This window comes from Rhipicephalus microplus, chromosome 3 (assembly GCF_043290135.1).
Source record: "Rhipicephalus microplus isolate Deutch F79 chromosome 3, USDA_Rmic, whole genome shotgun sequence".
In the NCBI taxonomy this organism is placed as follows: Eukaryota; Metazoa; Arthropoda; class Arachnida; order Ixodida; family Ixodidae; genus Rhipicephalus; species Rhipicephalus microplus.
Genome location: NC_134702.1, coordinates 139,427,942 through 139,437,411, shown reverse-complemented (window position 1 = coordinate 139,437,411; position 9,470 = coordinate 139,427,942).

Here is a 9,470-nt window from a genome sequence, read left to right as displayed (position 1 = left end):
TTGTGGGACAAGGAGCTTATCAAGTCAAGTGATTTGACGGTTACTTAGAAAGGTGTTGCAGGGCGTCTTCAAGTCTTTGCGGACTTTGGAAACAAGCGGAAGCAATGTCACTCCATACCTTCTCAAGTAGATTCCTCTTCAATGTAGTAAACTAAGAAGCACGGACTGCCGGGCGAGTTGGTAATTCATCTTAACTGAGTTGCGCTAAAATATTTAAAATACAAAAGGAAGACAAAGAATAGATTTTGCTGCCAGAAATAGGAAGACACTTGAGTTTCACCATCAGAGTGAAACACAGGATTATTCCACCAAAACCCACTCACGAGGTGCCCGTTTACGCTCTGAGAATTCAGGAATTCTGTCTACCGTAAAGGTCAACACAATTTAGGCAATGAGCGGCAGTGAATACACTGCAGTAATTATTGAATTGTTTGTTACAAAACCTGTTGGAGGAGGTTTGAATTGAAAAGATTTTGTTAACTACAGAGAGGCAATAACATCATTTCGGCAGTTCTAGTTTAGCTATCCTTCAAGAAATATTTTGAAGAAATTTCTGATGTTTGGCAATGTATTTGGTATGGCTATGTTTGAAAAGAAGTGGCACGGTGAACCATGATGATCATGCACATTGACGGATGCACTAGATTTTCTGCAAAACAGCCTTTTTACATTATTCTGGTAACTATATCCAAGGTAAATGACTCCCGCTTCCTGCCCTTCACACTCCATTAATGTTGCATTTACAGAAAGCCCCCGTCAATGTAATTCTGGTATTGGGGCATTCTCCAGCTCAAGAAAGGTTGATCTGTGGAATGAGAGATAGAAGGAAAAAATATCCCTCCATCTGTTTTAGCACGAAGCTACTAGCAAATCCATATAGATTTTTCAAGAAGAATGTTTGTTAATGGAAATTCATCCCAGTTCTTTTTTCTTTTTTCCTTCCAAGCGGAGGGTATTGAAAGCACGTATTCCGGGCAATATTTTAAGCAGGCTTGGCATACATAAAAAATTTCACCCACTTCATAATTTCTCTTGGAATATGCCCAAATTTCATTTGATTTACATTTCCTCAAAGGCACTACATAATGCAGGCCACAAAGACATGCAAGACATATACCGTACTTACTCACATAATGTACGCACTTTTTTATTAGAAAACTCTGAGCGAAGTTGGGGGTGCATTTATTATGTGGGGCAAATGTTATAATAACTTCTTGGTATGAGCAAAAAAAATTCAGCAATTAAAAAACAAAAAGTCATGTCGCTGAGTTTCTTTGTTGCACTTCACTCATCTTTCGTGGTTGAAGGCACTATCTTCTACACGCTGTTCCCGCGCCTCCCGTGCACGTCATAAAAGCATTTAACGGCACTCTTTTCTTGCAATCGTTTAACCACAACAGTGGTATCAGCTGTGATCTGGAGGGGCATCCAGAAGGTGTGCTGTGACGCCACGACGCATTTTGCCAACTTCGTGGCAACCTCGCACGATAACTGCGATGACGACGTTAAATTGTAGCAAGCTACCACTGAAGCATCAAAACAAACCATCGATAACAGTATTAACAACAGAATACGGCGGCCTCTTCGTTTGCACCCAAAGGGAGAATCGGGGGACCATGTTGTGGAAATTGTTACGATATTTCCTCAGCTACAAGCGATTTGTTTCTGGTTTTCCAGAAGCTCGTCATCATTTTTCTGTTCATGTTTACATCTCTTGTAATACATACTATGAGGTCACAATATTAACACAGCAGTACCTGTAAAATCGCTAAATGTAATTTATGAACTAGTGGCATATATATTGTTGAAAATTAAGGTTATATACTTAATAAAAATCTGCTGTGGTTACTAAATTCAAGTGCGTAAACAATACAAGCCTGTTTAAACTTTTAAAGGGGCAAGCCTCACGTTGCTCACCTGAAGGGACCCTCGTAAAAAAATGTGAAGGAAATTGGGGGACCCTAAAGCCTCACCTTTTGGAATTAAACGCGAAAGCCACATCCTGTTCCTAGTGCGTACTTTAAACACTTAGTGCATGAAACCTTTTCCAATTGCTATGCACCCACTAAGTGGCCTTAAGAGAATAGGCGCAGTACTGTGTGTGCCTTTAGAGTGGGGTACGGGCTTTCAACCACGGAGCCAATATGATAATCGCATATTACTTCGACTGTTAGCATTAGACGCTTGTACCACACATTATTACTGCAATACCATGTTGCATTGTGAAGCATGTATGCAGGACGCGTGTGTCTGAGAAGCATGAAAGCTACTTTCACTGCATTTCCAAGCAGAGGAAGTTCTTTTCACTCTTTTCACGAGCAGAGGCGTGGCCGTGTGGTGGAACATCCGCTTGCCACGCAAACGACCCGGGTTCGATCACCACTTAGGCCCAAACAACCCTGGTTTGGTCGCCCCGCCGCGGTGGTCTAGTGGCTAAGGTACTCGGCTGCTGACCCGCAGGTCGCGGGTTCAAATCCCGGCTGCGGCGGCTGCATTTTCGATGGAGGCGGAAATGTCGAGGCCCGTGTGCTCAGATTTGGGTGCACGTTAAAGAACCCCAGGTGGTCAAAATTTCCGGAGCCCTCCACTACGGCGTCTCTCATAATCATATGGTGGTTTTGGGACGTTAAACCCCACAAATCAATCAACCCTGGTTTGGTCCCCACTCTGCTCCAGGATTTTGAATCATTCATTTCATTTTTTTTTTCATTTATTACTCCTTATGGGCCCAAAGGCATTACATAAGTAAGGGGGGGGCATACATAGGTTTTTAAACATTATAATACAATAATTGGTAACAAATCAAATCAAACAATATGAAGACAACTAAATAAATGTAGCATAAGGTACGTACATCAGGAAAAATTCGATATCCTTTGGTAGGCGCATATTGGAAAAAATAGAAGATGCACAGGCTGCCCTGCCCCGGTGGTCTAAGTGGCTAAGGTACTCGGCTGCTGACCCGCAAGTCGCGTGTTCGAATCCCGGCTGCGGCGGCTGCATTTCTGATGAAGGTGAAAAGGTTGTAGGCCCGTGTGCTCAGATTTGGGTGCACGTTAAAGAACCCCAGGTGGTCGAAATTTCCGAAGCCCTCCACTACGGCGTCTCTCATAATCATATCGTGGTTTTGGGACGTTAAACCCCACACATCAATCAATCATTAGAAGATGCACAGGTTCTGCAAAAGTAAAACAACTAATCAATAACAAAAACAAAGGAAAAGAGAAACAAATGTAGCATTGCATACTTAAGACAATTCATCATGCTATGGTAAGCACCTATTGTTAGACAAAATGGCAGGTTAGTTTCTCGTGAAATTTCCGTCGATCTGAACAGGAAGCAATGGCGTCAGGTTTATTTTATTTTCATCGTTTTCAATTTTTCGATCATGCATAAGATGATGATTTTTCGCTCACAACCACCGATGCCGACACCGTATTATCCGTGAAACGAGCTCTTTAATCCTATCGCATTGAAACCAGCGTGTGGTATCTCGACCAAGTGAGTGCCCTGTGCTTCCAGGTGCGTTTAATTTTTCCTTGCAAAGTTTGCATCCCTGAAAAATCTAAAGAAAGATGGCTATCTCATTCTAAAACGGCATGCTAAAATATCCAAATTTGATTGCCTTCACTCTACATTCTTATTGTGTGAATGCACATAAGGAACCGTTGGGTTATAATTCGTGGAAATACACAGAATGCAGCAAACGTATGAGAGATCCTTTCAGGAAGTACAGCGAGGGTATTGAGTTATAGGACTCAGTATTGAGTAAGGGTATTCAGTAATCGTGCGGGCTTACGGAATGCGAGTTCAGAGTGATTCAGTAAACTGAACATTTCGAAAAAAAAAAGCGTTTGCCAGGAAATGAAGTCTTAATTTGTACTAAACAATGACGAACACAGCGGCTAGGGAATGCAGCTAAGGCATGCTTCAGTATCAATTTCAGAATGGTTTAAAACAAAGTTACATCGGCGTTCAAAAAGAACAGAGCTACAAAAAGTGGTGGAGGGAATGACCAGGCTGCAATTGTGTCGTGAGCAACGGGTGTCTGTCTCGGTGAAAAAATACTGCTGCATGAAAGCCACTCGACTTGTCGTTTGTTCGGGTCAAATGAAATGCCAGGTCCTGAAAGCATGACAAAACGGTCCTTGAACCTTCAGTACACCCAGAAACGTTATTTACAGCTTGATTTCAAATGCTCAATTCGGTGGTTACGGCAACAACCAGACGTGTGTCCACAACGCCAGCTCGTGTGTCACAACCGCGACGACGCTCGTACCTCATACGTGTCTACCACCCATTACCCTACGTCGGCGACGACAACGTGCTTGGCGGTACACATTGCGGCAACTTTTGAGCCGCCCTGCTACGCAGCCACGAGTTGCAGTCACAGCCTTGAAGACGGCGCAAGCGCCTACTCGGCCTATCCGACGCAATGTCCCACCACTAGTCGTGTACCCGACTACCCACCGTACACTTGGCGGCATTGTTAGGACACGTTCCTGCGTGCGTCGGCACGCCTATCTATACCGGCACGTCAGACGCCGCTCGACTTTGAGATCTGTGTTACGTCGACCCCAACGTCAAAACCCGCACTGCGGACCCTCTGCCGACGTTAGCAGCATGACCTCGCGACACACGGTCCACTCTCGGCCTGTCCGACCAGGTCATCGTGAGACCCGCTTGTCGGCGACCACAGCGACCCGGCACCTCCTTCTTCGTCTCTTGCGCTTCTCCCAGAGTTGCCCACCGGAGACACACTGCTTACCGATGGCCCATAAACGTTGACAACCTGGACTTGCCAAATGAACACTTTATGGATTGTCGTTCATGTATATAGCATTTGTCACTCTCTTTCTTTTTTTCATATGCCTTCAAATCGCGCAAAGCGCTAGGGGGGGAGCCCTGTAGTGCCATCATCACCATCATCATTTCTCAATCACCGCGCCGTGCCTCTCGCGCAGCTGATGCTAGCTCGAGCAGCGCGAGGATGAGAACAAGCTAGCGCACTCGGTGTGTCGGACGGGGAAAGCCACGCGGCTCCGCTTCAGGCGTGGAATAAAGTGGCGAGAGAACGACACGACCACGTTGAGCGCCATCCCGTCTTCCTCTCTCGCTACAGCATAATCTATCGTCGACTGCAGCCTTCCTACCTCCCATGTTATTTGCCCTTCACACTTCTAGGTACTGTTGCAAATGATCAAATTAAGTCTTTCACACATATCTATGATCATTTTGCCTGTCGGGTCGGTATACCCATCTATATCTTCTATGTGCACATTCATATCTTGTAGTATAATTATCTAGCACTCCTCCTAACTCCTCAATGTCCTTCGATATACACTCTACCATTGCCTGGTTTTCCTCTCTGGCCTTTGCTCCCGTCCACAGGTACACAAAACCAAGGAGTGTCATTTGACCTGCCACTTTCCCTTTTAGCCATAAATGTTCCTTGCACTCCTGCTTGACCCTTTGCCAGTCTGTACTCTTATGAATGAATGCCCCAATACCACCCCCCTTTCTGCTGCCTTCTGTTCTTACAATATTCACACGCGTAGTCCGGATTGTTAGGAGGTTGTTCCATGTCCCTGAGATGTGTTTCTACAAAACCGTATACCATCGGCCTCTCTTACCTTAGCTGTTGTTCTATCTCTTCCCACTTCAGCCTGTTCCTACCACCCTGCTTGTTAATATACCCTATGTCTGAATTGGCTCGGTGCTCGTGGCTACATCTATTTCTGCCCCGGACTCTACCTATCTTAGATACTGGTGCCACTTTGGAATCGTATCTGTCCATACCACCTGTCAAAGAGTCTCCCTGGTTCTTTTCCTCGTTACTAGCTATCCTGCACCCCGAAGGGCCCGCTTGCCCCCAAAAAAAGCTACTGCGCGTCCTGCAAGTCGCCAACCCACCTCATGACCTAGCCGCCCAACGAAGTGAATTCTGTCTCGTTGAAAACCACCCCACCTATGCACCTCTCTGTTTATTTCCACCACATGAAAGCCTTCCTCTCGACTTATCCGCCATATCTCTTGGTTTGCGTTGACAACCGCTCTTTGCAGGTTGATATTACGCACCGGTACCTCCGGTATCGTGCATACCACTACCTGTACCTGAGGAGAAGTGGCGCGCATGTCATCGACGCCTTTTGCCACTGTGGTTGCTAGTCTTGCTGTATTTTCATTTAGGACATCGTGTTGGTCGCGAGCGCCACCGCGCGGAGCTGGGGTTTAGGGACAGTGAGGGCAAATTAGACTTTAAGCGGGTAGAATTAACTAGAAGGAGGTTATCTGATTGGTGGTTAAAGTCAAGACACGAGTGAAAATTGAACCCTTCGCTGCAAAGTACGAATCCTCTACCTCACTATTTAAGGGAATAAATTAAATCTAGTTTTGCTTCACTAAGTATTATGGCTTAGTGGCGTGAGCCACCGCCCGATCTAAAGGGTACAGCCATATCTATCCATCATCCATCCATCATCACGGTATAGTGGCTAGAATAGGAAAGTGTGATGAACGCGCCGACTGGCGCGTAACGCCTTGGGAGGAAACCGACAGATCGCGCTGGCACACGTTTGCACGTCAGCCAAGGCGGCGGTGCGCCGCGCAGGGACGGCAATCAACCACGTGTGCGGGCAATGTGAAACATTCAAAATATATTTTTTTTACTCGTGCATGGCCTCAAATGGTGACCGAAAAAATATGTTTATTAGCTTCTGGAAAACAGGATGCCTACGTGGGTGCATGACTGATCAGAAATATCGTCAAGTCGACAGGATGCCGAAAGTGAGCGCGTGACGGCGCTGAAACATTTTATCAATGTGAAGTGGTAGAAGAGTGGAACGATGAACTCAGTTGTGAGCCATTGCTTGCAACACTTTCCACGGCGAACCATCATTTCCTCAAGCAATAATCTGTAAATAAAGCCCCATCAATCAAAACGTCATACTCAGAGACGAGAACCACGAGCGGTATCTGCATGAAATACTTTTATTTTCTGCACACAGGTAATACAACACATTTCCAAGTAGTGACTCACTATCTGTTTATAACAATGCATTCTGAATAATTTGTTGCACGTCCTTTTTTATCCCCAAGAAAAAAGTTTTATAGCTCACAAGCGCCCCACAAAACATTGGGCTGAAAGCCTAGGTGATGAGCCTGAGCTTCAGGTACTTCCTCTTTTCTCGGGAAGATGCTCGCTCCTTGTGGAGCATCTTTGTGTAAAAACGCAAATGATTGAGCGGAAAAAAACTTGTTTACTTGACTGGTGATGCTCGGACCATGTTGTGCGCAGCCCAGTGTGACACCTTTTTTTATTTTTTCAAGCAGGAAACAAGCTTTTCCAAGCTGTCACTGTGAAGCTCGTTGTAGCTAAAGCACCTTGGAAAAGTGATTTCAAAGGCGTCTACAAAGGCGAAGAGCTTCTCCGAAAGGCCTACACATAGGCATCCGCACGAGGGGGGCAAAGTGGGCTGGCGACCGGAGAGGGGGCGCTAAATCTGTCCTATAGATTAACTAGGCAGCGGGGCACGCTTTTAGTCATCTAGAAGGGGGCGTAAATCTGCCTCATATACTGATTTGATAGGAAAAAGGCACCCTGCAATAAACCTTTGCCAATATCCCCCCCCCCCCCCCCCCGAACCACAAGCACGCTTATGGGCAACCCCTTTCAATGCGGACAATTTTGCCAATCACAGTGTGCTCGAAGTGCCGGGAAATGTACCCCTCGCCGAAGTACAGCTCGCACACAGCCGAGTTTTCTTGAAGCAGCTTGTCAGCGCGCGGGATGGCTCTCTGCCACTGCACCAACAGAGCTTCGTCCTTCGGAACGTCGTAAAACGCGTGCTTCTTTTAGGAGCGAAGCTCCTTAAGGCGTGGGCTGTGCGTCCCCTGTATGTAGCCACCTCTCGTTCAGTTCTTGCAGTGTTCACTAGATGGCGGTACTTGTAGCTGACGGCATTAAGTATTACGCTAGCCACCGCCCGATCTAAAGGGTACAGCCATATCCGTCCGTCCATCCGTCCGTCCGTCCATCCGTCCATCCATCCATCCATCCATCCATCCGTCCGTCCGTCCGTCCGTCCATCCATCCAAAAGATGCAAGATGTTATAAACTAGACGGCGGTACGTGTAGTTGATTATGAAAGATGCGAGGTGTTATAAAATAGGAATGATGCCACATATGGCGCGTGTCATCGTTCGATATAGTGCGGCGACGTACGCTAGGGGGAGCGTTGCAATAAAATCGAGTGGGCAAAATGTACGGAGGATTCATGGTTTACCAGGTTTACCTCCGGAGCTTCGCCCACTCATCATCATTCACTTCGTGGATGTGGCGGCACTTTTTTAGCTGACTTTTAACCTGTAGTGAACCCCAGGACGAAGCAATGACTTTGTTTTCGCACCACGAGAGTGCATACAGAAGCATTGGTATCAGAGTGCCTCCGCAATTAAAAAAAACGAGGACGAACGCGCACGACGAAACTGTCGGAAACGTGAAAACGACGTATAAACAATTGCGCGCGCCTCGCGCGGCTCCTCCTCGGAGGCTTCAGTGCACTCCGTAGTCCGTAGGCGCCGCTTGCCGCTCATCACACTTTCCATTCCAGCCACTGTAATCACGGCGACGGGCGGTACCAGCTAAGCGTTTTTATCTGCGGCCCATAGGGGCGCGTCAGTCGAGAGTTGTTCGAGACCTGCAACTGTGCATCACTGTTTCGGAGGCTATGCAAAGTGTTGCGTTGTTGCACCGTCCACCACAGGTGACGCTAGCGACCAAGAACATTTTCAAAATGAAGAAGAAAAAGGGTGTGGCAGCATTTTTTTTTCTCATGCGTCAGGCATCTTCCTAGAGGAGGCGTTGCAACGGATGACGCGGGAGAGGTTCTTTGCAGTACGTTCCACATGGGTCTCCTTTGCGCATGCGTGCCACGCCTGGCAACCATGGGCAGCGCTCGCTCGCGTCACTAGCAGACGCCTATGAGGACCGAACTAAAAATGTCGCTCTACAACAGGTTAAATCAAGCTTAGAAGAATAGGAAAAACAGACGAAGGCTCCCACGCGGGCACATTTGAAAGAAGTATTGGGTGTGCAGCTGCTACGATGGGCGATTATATACGCTGCACGCAGGCATGTGCCAGGGGCGTAGCCAGAATTGTTTTTTTTTGGGGGGGGGGGGGTTTGACCATACTTCGTGTATGTTCGTGCGTGCGTTTGTATGTGTGCGTGTATATATACTTGTACAAAACTGAAAAATTTCGAAGGGGGGTAACCCCCCCCCCCTCCTGTCTACGCTCCTGGTCTGTGCTTGTGCTACTTCTCTCCATCCGATACAAATGTTACTTCAGTACATTTTGAAGGTGAGAACTTTAGCGCTAATCAGGACGGAACACGCGCACTGCGCCAGGGTTCGTCTCATCTCTCTGTAATTAGTCCTCGTTTGTGCTGAAGTTCTTAGCTGCAAAGT